The 15,490-nt window shown below is 47.0% G+C and overlaps 1 long non-coding RNA gene across 2 annotated transcripts in view; it reads left to right on the top strand.

Annotated features, from left to right (window-relative positions):
* Positions 1–15,490, top strand: part of LOC135036876 (uncharacterized) — a 42,949-nt gene that overhangs the window by 13,515 nt on the left and 13,944 nt on the right. The window contains exons 3-4 of one of the 2 annotated variants that reach the window (XR_010231514.1): positions 4,021–4,100; positions 4,210–4,252. This is a non-coding gene — a long non-coding RNA (uncharacterized LOC135036876). Of the gene's footprint in view, positions 1–4,020; positions 4,101–4,209; positions 6,167–15,490 lie in introns of those variants that run through there. The other variant, XR_010231508.1, reaches the window with a different exon arrangement.

Genomic DNA, 15,490 nt, shown 5'->3' with positions numbered 1-15,490 from the left:
AACCAATAGTGGTTGACCTAAAGACCGGATCTCGGTCTGTGCATACACACTGGACATAGGTGGTCATTACGAGTTGTTCGCTCTGTATTTTTTTCTCGCAACGGAGCGATTATTCGCTAATGCGCATGCGCAATGTCCGCAGTGCGACTGCGCCAAGTAAATTTGCTATGCAGTTTGGTATTTTACTCACGGCATTACGAGGTTTTTTCTTCGTTTTGGTGATCGTAATGTGATTGACAGGAAGTGGGTGTTTCTGGGCAGAAACAGGCCGTTTTATGGGTGTGTGCGAAAAAACGCTACCGTTTCTGGGAAAAACGCGGGAGTGGCTGAAGAAACGGAGGAGTGTCTGGGCGAACGCTGGGTGTGTTTGTGATGTCAAACCAGGAACGACAAGCACTGAACTGATCGCAGATGCCGAGTAAGTCTGGAGCTACTCAGAAACTGCTAAGAAGTGTCTATTCGCAATTTTGCTAATCTTTCGTTCGCAATTTTGATAAGCTAAGATTTACTCCCAGTAGGCGGCGGCTTAGCGTGTGCAAAGCTGCTGAAAGCAGCTTGCGAGCTTGCGAGCGAACAACTCGCAGCTTGCGAGCGAACAACTCGGAATGACCACCATAGTGCGTGTGCTTGACCCTTCACCATGTTATCGCATCCCGGTGATTTTGGGGGAAACGCAGGCGTGTCATGGCCATTTTTTGGGCTGGCCTATGTCGTCTGCATTTCCTATGTATGGAAACATGGCAGTAGGACCCCTGCCTACGCAGTCAGGGGTCGACCTCTATGCGATGTGTTCATAATTAAATTGCAAGAGCATTGCAGGGCAGTGCCACACATGCTGGTCAGCCTTGCCCTGTGCTGGTTGGCCCCCAGCATGTGAGTTTATGGATGCAAACTTTTCTGAGGAAGCAAGATCTGCATCTATCTCTGAATAACTCCCTGAGTCTGCAACCACTCCTACAGCATCCATGTGATGCCCATAAGATGGAATGGGTGTAGTATGGCATGCCGGCAGCCGGGCTCCCGGTGGCCAGCATACAGGCGCCGGAATCCCGACCTCCCGCATACCGGCAGCTGGGTTAGTGCAAATAAGCTATCTATTCTCCCTCCAGGGGGGTCATGGACCCCCAAGAGGGAGAAAAGGTTTCGGTATGCCAGGTGTCGTAATTCCAGCGCCGGTATACTGTGCACCGGGATCCCAACAGCCCGCAAACTGAATACCACCCGATGGAATAAGTCCTTGTGTTTGTTTAGCCACCTCTCAGTAACAGCACTGGAATGCTCAGTACATTCAGTCAGTGTGGCTCAATCAGTCCTGCGAGTAATGCCATTCAAAATTTTAGGGATTTATGCGCATTCTCAGTTGCAAAAAATCTCTAATTTACTTAATCGTCGGTATTGCGTCTGATTCAGAATCAGTCCCTGTGTGTTTTGTATGTCCATTTTATATATTTACATGTCTGTGTATTATGGCCCTCATTCCGAGTTGTTCGCTCGTTATTTTCCTTCGCATCGGTGCAATTTTCCGCTAACTGCGCATGCGCAATGTTCGCACTGCGGCTGCGTCAAGTAAATTTGCTAAGAAGTTTGGTATTTTACTCACGGCATTACGAGGTTTTTTCTTCGTTCTGGTGATCGGAGTGTGATTGACAGGAAGTGGGTGTTTCTGGGCGGAAACTGGCCGTTTTATGGGTGTGTGTGAAAAAACGCTTCAGTTTCTGGGGAAAACGCGGGAGTGGCTGGAGAAACGGAGTAGTGTCTGGGCGAACGCTGGGTGTGTTTGTGACGTCAAACCAGGAACGAAACTGACTGAACTGATCGCAGTGGCAGAGTAAGTCCCGAGCTACTCAGAAACTGCTAAGAAATTTCTATTCGCAATTTTGAGAATCTTTCGTTCGAAAATTCTGCTAAGCTAAGATTCACTCCCAGTAGGCGGCGGCCGATAGCTGCTTTTAGCAGAATTGCACACGCTAAGCCTCCGCCTACTGGGAGTGTATCTTAGCATAGCAGAATTGCGAACGAAAGCTTCGCTAATTTTCTCATAACGATTACCCCGCGGTTTTCTGAGTAGCTCCAGACTTACTCAGCCATTGCGACCAGCTCAGTCCTTTTCGTTCCTGGTTTGATGTCACAAACACACCCAGCGTTCGCCCAGCCACTCCCCCGTTTCTCCAGACACTCCCGTGTTTTGGAACTCGAATGTCTGCGTTTTTCCGCACACTCCCATAAAACGGCCAGTTTCCGCCCAGAAACACCCACTTCCTGTCAATCACACTACGATCACCACAGCGATGAAAAAGCTTTGTTATGCCGTGAGTAAAATACCTAACTTTTGTGTAAAATAACTAAGCGCATGCGCTCTGCGAACCTTGCGCATGCGCAGTAAGCGACTAATCGCAGTATAGCGGAAATCGGCAACGAGCGAACAACTCGGAATGACCCCCATTGAGCCATCAGAAAACAAAGGTTTCACTATCTCACTCTCACTCAAAAAATTCCGTATTTCGGAATATATGGATATGGGATACTCAACCTGTAACAGAATTTTCTGTATTTCATATCTTAAGATGAGTGTAAAATCCTACGTACAGCAGAGTAGATATACATTAACATAATACAGACACTTGTGCCTTTGTTTCCGCTTTAAGGAGTCTTTGTTCAAGTCGGATCCTAGAAGGGGATGCGAGTTTGGATGTTGTTGCCGTTCCTATGTTTTTAGTTTTTATTTTACTGCACTGCAGAATTTATTTGTGATATAATTGTATCAATATGTTTTTATATGCAAATATTCTGTTATTTCACAATTCAATGTGTATGTTATACCATAGTTACCATTATGTTTATTCATGCCCTGTGTTGCCAGGACATTTTTTTGTGGGGAAAATGTGTTTTGTTCACGACCATATTCCTCGTCATAGCAGTGAGCCTGATTCATAGATGTATGTTAACTTGATGTTGGTTTGAGATCTGTGCATGCTTATGTCTAGATCTCACTTTTGTCAGTGCATGCACTGCTTACTGTATGTCTAGATCTCACTTATGTCAGTGCATGCACTGCTTACTGTATGTCTAGATCTCACTTATGTCAGTGCATGCACTGCTTACTGTATGTCTAGATCTCACTTATGTCAGTGCATGCACTGCTTACTGTATGTCTAGATCTCACTTATGTCAGTGCATGCACTGCTTACTGTATGTCTAGATCTCACTTATGTCAGTGCATGCACTGCTTACTGTATGTCTAGATCTCACTTATGTCAGTGCATGCACTGCTTACTGTATGTCTAGATCTCACTTATGTCAGTGCATGCACTGCTTACTGTATGTCTAGATTTCACTTATGTCAGTGCATGCACTGCTTACTGTATGTCTAGATCTCACTTATGTCAGTGCATGCACTGCTTACTGTATGTCTAGATCTCACTTATGTCAGTGCATGCACTGCTTACTGTATGTCTAGATCTCACTTTTGTCAGTGCATGCACTGCTTACTGTATGTCTAGATCTCACTTTTGTCAGTGCATGCACTGCTTACTGTATGTCTAGATCTCACTTATGTCAGTGCATGCACTGCTTACTGTATGTCTAGATCTCACTTTTGCGACATCGCTCCCAATACCCTTCACACCGTAGCCTGATTGACAGGCTGCGGCCATTTGAGGGTGGCAATGAGCATTTTGACAAAACTGGGGTGTGTGTCAGCCTTGTTTTATAGGTTTGCCTAGGCCAGGGTCATACCCAGATTTGCCGGCCTCTGTGGTGTGATTACTCTGGACCTCCTGAGTAACCTGTGTGTTACTCGGATGTCTGATGGCCATGCAGTTGATCCGATGCTGCATCCTTGGATGCAGTAGGAGATTGCAGAAGCTCAAGACAATTCCTGTGGCTGTTGGATAATCTAATAGCGTCCATCTCTGAATCAGCCCCGATGTCACCTATTGATTTCTTCACAGTGTATACTAAATAATAATGCTAACATGTAATGCAGCTCATAACTCATGTGCAATATATTTTATCTTCTAGATGTGAAACTTCAAACAAGACAGGTAAAACCCTTGTAACCTGGCTTTAGGATAGTTATATTTTGGGAACATGAATGAAAAGTAAGTAACTAGAGCCTTGGTCAGCTGTAGGTTTTTTATGATTTATATGTTGTCCAATGGTTTACACAAAGAAAGTTAACATTATGTTTGTAACTATGTTTTTCTGCAGGCTGAAAGAAAAATATGCGCCACAAGCAGAGTCTACAGATGCGGTAAATGAAAGTGTTGGCTGGAATCCTCAGTTTCCCTGACTGACTAAACTGATTTTCACAATAATGAATTTCAATTTCATGAACAGATGTGTCCTTATACACCAAGCCTCAAGACACCTGGCGCAACTGAGCCATGCTCAGCTCCTTTTTCTTAGTTGCAACGTGATGTGACAAAACCACTTCACGAGACTATATTAGTTAATTTGATGTGCGACACCTGTATATCTGTGTGAGACTGAGTCTGAATCTCTATACGAAGCACACAGATACTGTATACAAGTATCACATATCAAAATAATCAGAGCAGTCTTCTGAAGTGGCTTTGTTGTAACTCTTTGCAACTAAGATGCCGATTCGGGAGAAAAAGACAATCAGCATGGCTCACTCGCACTGCATGGCATTTTGAGGCTAGATGTGTGAGGAGACCTCTGTTCATGAATTTTAAATTCATTATTCTGAAAATCAGGGGAGTCAGTCGGGGGAAATTTGATTTGTATGAAAAAGACGCAAAAAAGATGCTGAGTGCAAAGGGATCTGGAAGAAGGGATGTTTGACACATCTGTAGGGTATCTTCTCTAAATGGGCCCATACAGTACATCACGTAACTGCAATTCCCCGTTCTGACGATGCCTAGGTCAGTAAAATGTAATATGTTGGAATCGGCGAGTCAGTGATTTTTAACATGATAGATTTTACAGACCCCTCAAGAAATTGCTGATCATGAGTCCACCGATTGGTGGATCAGCATTGAGTAATCGCCCCTTAGATGTATGGCCCACTTAACACAATGACACACCAGAGGAGTGAACCGACCAATTTATCATCAGAAGAACTCTCTTGGAAGTAGTATGGATGGGTTGCTGTACCAGCTATGAGTAACAATCTGTGTCTTTGTGGGTTTAGATAAGGGGGATCTTGCTGTCCTACATGAGGTGCTGTTAAGGAGAGGTAGGATGAAACTTTGTTACCTGTTTAGGGGCCGATTTCAGACCTGATCGCAACAGCAAACTTTTTCTCTAATGGGCAAAACCATGTGCAGTGCAGGTGGGGCAGATTTAACATGTGCAGAGAAAGTTAGATCTGGGTGGAGTGTGTTCAAACTGAAATCTTAATTTCAAGTTTACTTACATCCTTAACACATTTAAGCAAATGTACATTTATTACTGCATTGCATGCTTATTTGTCTCAGTTGCCATTTCTTGGCACTCACTACCAAGCTAAGCAGTAGAGCCCCATAAGAAGGCAAATCCAGTCTTCTATGCATTAATTTATAGATAGATCAAAATGGAACTGGATCAAATATCTGCTTCATCAGTTACTCTGAGATCTGCTCTAAGTTATAGTGGACACTTTATTAGGTACACCTGTCTAAACACTTGGTACAGTCACCCTTTGTCTCCAGAACAGTCTGATTTTTTTTTCATGGCATGGATTCAGCAAAGTGTGTGAAACACTGATTACAGATTCTGCTCCATGGTGATTTGACAAAATCACACACTTGCTTAAATATCCTTTGCTGCTCCACCTCATCACTAAGGTGCTCTATGGGAATGAGATCTGGTTGGTGGCTGTTGTGGAAAATGGAGTACACAGAGCTCATTTTCACAGAACCAGCTTTAGGTGACAGGTGCTTTGTGGCATGGAGCATTATGCAGCTAGAAGTAACCATTAGAAGATGGGTCGCCTGTGACCATAAAGGGATACACATCATGAGTAATAATGCTAATGTAGGCTGCGGCATTAAATACATGCCCAATTGTTATTAAGGGACCTAATGTGAGCTAAGAAAACATTACTCACAACTATTGCACCGCCACAAACCTGACCCTTTGCCATAAGTCGCAGCAGACATTACTCAGACCAGGTAATGTTTATAAACCATTTAACCCCTTCAGAGGCAGGTTTTAAATTTAATAGCACACCCTGTTGGGGCGGATGGGGAGGTGTTTTCAAATTGAAGTGGGGGGGGAGGTGCAGGGGAGGGGGGGCGCCCGGGAATCAGCATAAGCCATTTTACAGCTAAGGCCACACCCCGGCCAACAGGGGGGCGGGCTAAATTCCATAATGGAATAAGCTGATTCCCGGGCACACTGCACAGCTGTCCCCGGGGAATCGTTCAGTAAAATGCCCAGAAATGTTTAGTCAGTGCTGGCTACCACGGAGGATTTCCTGGCAAACCACTGAAGGGGTTAACCGACACTAATGTATGGGATACTGCCGCAACCAGGAATACATTACCTGGCCAGGTGGTACCCTTATGTCAGTGGACCCTCACTGTGTCCCCCATCTGTACAGAGGAACTTCCTCCTGCAGCGGCTCCCTGGGAGGGATGTTGCGATGTGTGACCACCGACATCACTCCTGAAATTGCAACCCAGAATGCTGTGCGAGCGGCCTTCTGGGGTCACATGCACCAAAATTAAAAGTGCAAGGAGGGGAACATAGCAATAAGGTGAGGGGGAGGGGCTATCTTGAGGGGGTAATGGGGGCCATCTTTTGGGGTGGGGTGTATGATGACCCAGAGTTTTTTTTGGGGGGATGGAGGCACTAAATAGTTGTGCCCCACGGACATTGCGGGTGGGGGTTGGCGCTCTGCCACAGGGACCTATTGCCAGTAGGGGGTGGGGACCTGAGGTCACGGGTGGGTTGCAAAAGACCCTCTAAGTCAGTGGTTCTCAAACTTTTTTGAATCAAGGCAGCCTAGAGTATCAGATTTTTTTTCACGGCACCCCTAGGCCAAAAGATTCTTATTGAGAAATGGGTAAATAATTATTAAATTAAGTAAATTGTGATGTCATCCTTAGGTTTAATTGTGTGGTGAGGGACAAGATTTTTTTCTGTTTGTCCATATATTTTATGATTGGCAGCCACTAGGACTGGTTTTGCCTATTAATTTGACCATAAATAATTTTAATTGGTACTGGACTACCAAACCAGGGAACCCCTGCTAGTGTCCTGAGGCACCCCAGGGTGCAATGGCTCACAGTTTGAGAACCACTGCTCTAAGTATATAATTTAAATATAATTTCAAAAAAAATAATTTTAAACTTTATTAAATTTAAAAAAAACCCTGCTAATTTCTGACCGTTTTTTGTGGAAAAATTAGTTAAGTGGTTAAACTTTTCCATCTGTTCAGTTTGAAGCCAGCTACACATCAGAATGATGTGTATGTAGCCTGCCGATGGGTGGCATATTGTATCCGTGGTACACATCAGAGCGATGTAATGACCGTTCCGGTCACTGTTCCGGCCTTTAATACCATTCGCTAGGTCACATGTGATAACTTTCGGTTGGCTGTGCAGCATGGCCGTCTGGAAGATATTGCATGTGAGGGCGCAAATCGCGGGTACACACTGTACGATCCAGCTGATACAGTATGTTCTGATTTGGCTCGAAACGACATATCGTTCCAACATCATTCAGGTGTGTACCCACCTTTAGTGAGCATGTGCCAACTTTAGGCTCAATTTTATGTTCTTAACTGACCGGAGTACAGCCTGATCCGATACTGTAGCCTATCCATTTCAATGTTAGACATGCTGTACTCTTCTACATACCATTGTTTTTAATGCATGGTTATTGAAGTTCCTAAATCCTTCCTGTTAGTTTAAACAAGTTTGGCCATTCCCTTCTGACCTCTCTCATTAACAAGGCATTTCGTGCCCACAGAACTGCCAGTCACTGGATGATTTTTGTTTGTGCGCCATTATCTGTGAACATTAGAAACTGTTGTGCTTGAACATCCCAGGAGATCGACTATCTCTACTCAAACCACCCTATTTGCACCCCAAAAAAATTCTACAGTCAAGTCACTTAGATAATTTGTCTTCCTTATTGTGGTTTTTGTCTGCATGTTTTACCTATCTGGTAGTTGATGCCACATGATTGGCATGTAGATATTTGCAAGTGTACCTAATAATGTGGCCACTGTATGTGTATTGGTGCTGGAAATTAGGTTACATTATTGTATTTTCTGCTGAGTCTTTATGATATTGGGGGTCATTCCGACCCGTTCGCACGCAGCGGTTCTTGGCTGCGGAGCGAATGGGTCAGAAATGCGCATGCGCGGCGAACGCATTGCCCACGCATGTCATTGCCTGGCAAAAATTGTCGCTGGGCAACGACGCCGCCAGCGACAAATGTGATCGCAGCGGCAATCGCAAGAAGAGGGACAGGCGGGAGGCGTTCCGGGGCAGATACTCACCATTTCCAGACGTTTTCGGGGAGTGGTAAGAAGAACGCGGGCGTGTCCAGGCGAACGGAGGGTGGATGTCTGACGTCAGGACCGGGACCTTCATCGCTGGATCCGTTGCACTGGGTAAGTAGGTCTAGGGCTACTCTTGTTTTGAGTGAAACTTTTTTTAGCATAGCAGGGCTGCAGAAGCGAACGCAGCCCTGCTATGCTAAAATACACTCCCCCATAGGCGGAGATTAGTTGATCGCACCAGCAGCAAAAAGTTGCTACGTGCGATCAACTCGGAATGAGGGCCATTATCTAAAGCTGCCAACACAGCTATCTTTCCAACCAGCCAACAGCTGATAAATTCAAACATATTTAATGAACGTGTATGAAGGACCATTTTATCGGTTTTCTGGAGTTCTGGGAATTGAGGCTGATTATAGTTTGCTGCTATAAAGTACTAGATTTTCATTCCAACCAGCCAGCCAGTTGGCTGGTTGGAATGATGACATTTAGATACAGTATGTGGCCAGCTAAAGTCAATGTTTCCCAACTTCCTTAGAGACCCATAACCGTGCATGTTGAACAGATCTCTTCAGTATCACAATTGAAATTATTACTCCACCTGGGATTTTTTCAACTAATGGATACATCTGTATACCCAGTAGGAGATCTGTAAAGCATGCACTGTTAAGTGTCCCTGATGACTGGAGTTTGGAAACACTGGGTCCAAGTTAATGAAATATAGAGAAACAAGTTAAAAGGCTCCTTTACTAAAATTGTGTTTAGGTACAAAATATAGCACATTACAGAAAAAGCCTTTATACGGAAACCACAAGGTACCAAGCATCACAGATAATGAAAGCATTCTTGTATAAACACCATTGTTTTAAATTGTGGGTTCCATACTTGATACAAGGTGTGATGTTGACAGCATGAATATGCCTGCTTTAGACAGTTCTGAGAAACAGCTAGTTTGATTTCAGACACCTGTGTGTTAGTTTTAAAAGGTGTCAGACAGGGGCTCTTAAGCGCTCACCCTGCTCAGGGCCGTCTTTTTGTATGGGCTCCGTAAGCTCTTGCCCAAGGGGCCCAGGAGTATAAGGGCCCTATGATATTAGCTGAGGGTCCCATCTTTCCAGGGGTACCAGATTTTTGAAAATTGGCCCTGGGGAACCGGAGATATCCAACTTGAAAGCAGTGGTCCCATCAAAGCCTTTTATTTGCTCTTCCCAGCCAGATATCACAGGTTCTGTCTGATTTAGAGACTCTTCCCTTTTGGTGGATACTGGTAGCTTGTCTCTACTATGCCCAGAACCAGAGATATCAGCCTTCCAGCAGCTGGTCCCTGCTCCAGCTACACGCGCCTGGTATGCAGTTTTATATTTTCGTTGGTGGATTGCTCTAGCTCCTGAACTCTGATCCCCAAGTCCTCAGTATCTCCTGAAAGGTGGGACTTTCTAGTTTTTTATCCCATTAAAAGCTAAGAAATCTATTTTCAGGAACTTGAGATATTTGCAGTCAAGCAAGCCGCCCTCCCACCGGAAAATTATGAATATTAAGCCCACTCCACTATCCACCCCTACCCTACGTATTAAACACCCCTTCATGTATCAGGGCCCCTTCATTCAGCCCAATGTCCCCTTCTACAGTTTAACCTCATCTGGGCAGTAAAGGAGTAATGAGCAGAAATGACTGCTCCAGGTCCTACTTGCTGAGCGGAAGATAGAACTCCCCCTACTGCCTGTGGGACATCAAAGCTGCCGCTGATGGAACCCCCTACCACTGGAGGATGGGTCGGGGCCCCAGTACATTGCTGTGCCCAGGGGCCTACACTGCTATTAGGATGGCCCTGTCCCCGCTGCCTGCGTACCGGTGGTCGGGATCCCGGCCCCTGGATGCTGGGCGGCGGGGTCCCAAGCTCCGGCATAACGTACTACACCCTGTGTGGAGTAATGTCCTGTGCAAGCTGGAGGGGACACCACATAGGAGGTTGGTTAGCCGTCTTAAGCTGATGCATCTAATATTATGTTTTTACAATACATTAATTACAAAAATTAATTACTAAAAAGGTCATAGTTGCATTGTCATCAAACCAATAAAAATGAAGTAGTATAATACTGATTTATTTCATTTTTTATTTATGTTACTAGTATTATTAACATTCTAAAAATACATGAAAACCTTGACTGGTAAGTAGAGGCTATCTCCTCCTCTCCCCAACCCTCTAATCCTAACCCTCTGTTCCCGCAGCAAACTTCCCCTCTGAGTGCCTGACCCTAACCCTGCATCCCCGCTGTCTTAGCCTAACACTCCCCTGCAGCCTGACCCTAACACCCCCCCCCCTGTGTGCCTGACCCCACCTCCCCACAGCCTAACCCTAACCCACCCCACCCCTGCAGTCTGAACCTAAAACCTGTGTGGTTCCTAAACCTAACCTTCTCCCCTCCCCGCCCCTAAACCTAACTCACCGGCTGAACTTACGGTTGGGATTCCGGCGTCGGTCTCCTGGCCCTTTCGGAGTTCCGGTGTCAGAATTTCAGCAGTTGTAGGGATTCCGGTTTCGGTGTTTTGACTAGCGGGATCCTGACAACCGGCATCTTGACCGCATCCCTGTGTGAGAAATGTCTTTATACGCAGATGCTGATAATATGTGCTTTTATTTGTGTATATTTCTCTGACGTCCTAGTGGATGCTGGGAACTCCGTAAGGACCATGGGGAACAGACGGCTCCGCAGGAGACCGGGCACATCCAAAGAAAGATTTAGGACTATCTGGTGTGCACTGGCTCCTCCCCCTATGACCCTCCTCCAAGCCTCAGTTAGATTTCTGTGCCCGGCTGAGCTGGATGCACACTAGGGGCTCTCCTGAGCTCCTAGAAAGAAAGTATAATTTCGGTTTTTTATTTTACAGTGAGACCTGCTGGCAACAGGCTCACTGCACCGAGGGACTAAGGGGAGAAGAAGCGAACCTACCTAAGTGGTGGTAGCTTGGGCTTCTTAGGCTACTGGACACCATTAGCTCCAGAGGGATCGCACACAGGACCCGACCTCGTCGTCCGTTCCCGGAGCCGCGCCGCCGTCCCCCTTACAGAGCCAGAAGCAAGAAGGTCCGGAAAATCGGCGGCTGAAGACTTCTGTCTTCTCCAAGGTAGCGCACAGCACTGCAGCTGTGCGCCATTGCTCCTCATGCACACCACACACTTCGGTCACTGATGGGTGCAGGACGCTGGGGGGGGGGGCGCCCTGAGCAGCAATAAATAACACCTTGGCTGGCAAACTGACACCATATATAGCCCCAGAGGCTATATAGGTGTATATTAACCCCTGCCAGAAATATTAAAATAGCGGGAGAAAGCCCACCGAAAAAGGGGCGGAGCCATCTCCCTCAGCACACTGGCGCCATTTTCCCTCACAGCTCCGCTGGAAGGATCGCTCCCTGGCTCTCCCCTGCAGTCCTGCACTACAGAAAGGGTAAAAAAGAGAGGGGGGGCACAAATTTAGGCGCAGTATAATATATATATGCAGCTATATGGGGAAAACACTCTTTATAGGTGATATCCCTGTGGTATATAGCGCTCTGGTGTGTGCTGGCATACTCTCCCTCTGTCTCCCCAAAGGGCTTTGTGGGGTCCTGTCCTCTGTCAGAGCATTCCCTGTGTGTGTGCTGTGTGTCGGTACCGCTGTGTCGACATGTATGATGAGGAAAATGATGTGGAGGCAGAGCAAATGCCTGTAAATGTGTTGTCACCCCCTGAGGGGTCGACACCTGTGTGGATGGACTTATGGAAGGAATTACGTGACAGTGTCAGCTCCTTACATAAAAGGTTTGACGACATAGGACAGCCGGCTACTCATCTTGTGACTGTTCCAGCGTCTCAAATGTCATCAGGGGCTTTAAAACGCCCGCTACCTCAGATGACAGACACAGATGTCGACACGGATACCGACTCCAGTGTCGACGACGATGAGACTAGTGTACCCTCCAATAGGTCCACCCGTTACATGATTGAGGCAATGAAAAATGTATTACACATTTCTGATAGTACCCCAGGTACCACAAAAAAGGGTATTATGTTCGGTGAGAAAAAACTACCAGTAGTTTTTCCTGCATCTGAGGAATTAAATGAGGTGTGTGAGGAAGCCTGGACTTCCCCCGATAAGAAATTGATAATTTCTAAACGGTTATTGGCAGCGTACCCTTTCCCGCCAGAGGATAGGTCACGTTGGGAAACATCCCCTAGGGTAGATAAAGCGCTTACACGTTTATCAAAACAGGTGGCACTACCGTCTCCGGATACGGCCGCCCTAAAGGATCCTGCTGATAGAAGGCAGGAAGCTACCCTAAAAGCTATATATACACACACGGGCATTATATTGCGACCAGCGATTGCATCAGCATGGATGTGCAGTGCTGCTGCTGCGTGGTCAGATTCCCTGTCGGATAATATTGATACCCTGGATAGGGACAATATTTTGCTGAGGGGCGGAACTGTTTGGGGATGGTCTTTCAGACCTCGTTTCCACAGCTACGGCTGGGAAATCGACATTTTGCCACAGGCTACCCCACAGCAAAAGAAAGCACCGTATTATCAAGTACAGTCCTTTCGGCCCCATAAACACAAGAGGGCTCGAGGCGCATCCTTTCTGCCGAGAGGCAAAGGTAGAGGGAAAAAGCTGCAGCATACAGCCAGTTCCCAAGAGCAAAAGTCCTCCCCCGCGTCCGGTAAGTCCACAGCATGACGCTGGGGCTTCACAGGCGGACCCGGGTACGGTGGGGGCCCGTCTCAGAAATTTCAGCACACAGTGGGCTCTCTCACAGGTGGATCCCTGGATCCTTCAAGTAGTATCTCAGGGGTACAGGCTGGAATTCGAGACGTCCCCCCCCCCCCGCCGTTTTCTAAAATCTGCCTTACCAGCAACTCCCTCTGTCAGGGAGGCAGTGTTGGTGGCTATCCAGAAACTGTATTCACAGCACGTGATTGTCAAGGTACCCCTCCTTCAGCAAGGAAAGGGTTACTATTCCACAATGTTTGTGGTACCGAAACCGGACGGTTCGGTGAGGCCCATCTTAAATTTAAAATCCTTGAACACTTATATCAAAAGGTTCAAGTTCAAGATGGAATCGCTCAGGGCGGTTATTGCGAGCCTGGACGAGGGGGATTACATGGTCTCCCTGGACATCAAGGATGCGTACCTACATGTCCCCATTTACCCCCCTCACCAGGAGTACCTCAGATTTGTGGTACAGGACTGTCACTATCAGTTCCAGACGCTGCCGTTTGGGTTATCCACGACACCGAGGGTCTTTACCAAGGTAATGGCCGAAATGATGATACTCCTTCGCAAGAAGGGAGTTTTAATTATCCCGTACTTGGACGATCTCCTGATAAAGGCGAGGTCCAAGGAACAGTTGGTAGTTGGGGGTAGCACTTTCTCGGGAAGTGCTACAACAGCACGGCTGGATTCTCAATATTCCAAAGTCACAGCTGGTCCCGACGACACGTCTTCTGTTCCTGGGAATGATTCTGGACACAGACCAGAAAAAAGTGTTTCTTCCAGTGGAAAAAGCCGAGGAGTTGTCATCTCTAGTCAGAGACCTCCTAAAACCGGGACAGGTGTCGGTACATCAATGCACACGAGTCCTGGGAAAAAGGTAGCTTCGTACGAAGCAATTCCATTCGGAAGGTTCCACGCAAGGACTTTCCAGTGGGACCTATTGGACAAATGGTCCGGGGTCCCATCTCCAGATGCAACAGCGGATAACCCTGTCGGCAAGGACCAGGGTGTCGCTGCTGTGGTGGCTTCAGAGGGCTCATCTACTAGAGGGCCGCAGATTCGGAATACGGGACTGGGTCCTGGTGACCACGGATGCCAGCCTTCGGGGCTGGGGGGCAGTCACACAGGGAAGAAATTTCCAAGGACTGTGGTCAAATCAGGAGATTTCGCTTCACATAAATATTCTGGAGCTAAGGGCCATTTACAATGCCCTAAGCCAAGCAAGGCCCCTGCTTCAGAACCAGCCGGTACTGATCCAATCAGACAACATCACGGCGGTCGCCCATGTAAACAGACAGGGCGGCACAAGAAGCAGGAGAGCAATGGCAGAAGCCACAAGGATTCTCCGATAGGCGGAAAATCATGTGTTAGCACTGACAGCAGTGTTCATTCCGGGAGTAGACAACTGGGAAGCAGACTTCCTCAGCAGGCACGACCTCCACCCGTGAGAATGGGGACTTCATCCAGATGTCTTCCAAATGCTGGTAAACCGGTGGGAAAGACCACAGGTGGACAGGATGGCGTCCCGCCTCAACAAAAAGCAAAAAAGATATTGCGCCAGGTCAAGGGACCCTCAGGCGATCGCTGTGGACGCTCTAGTAACACCGTGGGTGTACCAGTCGGTTTATGTGTTTCCTCCTCTGCCTCTCATTCCCAAGGTAATACGAAGGCGAGGAGTGAAAACTATACTCGTGGTTCTGGATTGGCCAAGAAGAGCTTGGTACCCGGAACTTCAAGAGATGCTTTCAGAGGACCCTTGGCCTCTGCCGCTCAGACAGGACCTGCTGCAGCAGGGGCCCTGTCTGTTCAAAGACTTACCGCGGCTGCGTTTGACGGCATGGCGGTTGAACACCGGATCCTGAAGGAAAAGGGCATTCCGGAGGAAGTCATCCCTACCCTGATCAAAGCCAGGAAGGATGTCACCGCAAAACATTATCACCGCATTGGCGAAAATATGTTGCTTGGTGTGAGGCCAGGAAGGCCCCAACGGAGGAATTTCAACTGGGTCAATTCCTGCATTTCCTGCAAGCAGGGGTGATGTTGGGCCTCAAATTGGGGTCCATTAAGGTACAGATTTCGGCCCTGTCGATTTTCTTCCAGAAAGAACTGGCTTCCCTGCCTGAAGTTTAGACTTTTGTCAAGGGAGTTCTGCATGTTCAGCCTCATTTTGTGCCCCCAGTGGCACCTTGGGATCTCAAGGTGGTTTTGGAGTTCCTGAAATCACATTGGTTTGAACCACTTAAGACTGTGGATTTGAAATATCTCACGTGGAAAGTGGTCA

The sequence above is a fragment of the Pseudophryne corroboree genome, chromosome 2 (genome assembly GCF_028390025.1).
Source record: "Pseudophryne corroboree isolate aPseCor3 chromosome 2, aPseCor3.hap2, whole genome shotgun sequence".
In the NCBI taxonomy this organism is placed as follows: Eukaryota; Metazoa; Chordata; class Amphibia; order Anura; family Myobatrachidae; genus Pseudophryne; species Pseudophryne corroboree.
This window is presented reverse-complemented; position numbering and strand designations above follow the sequence as displayed.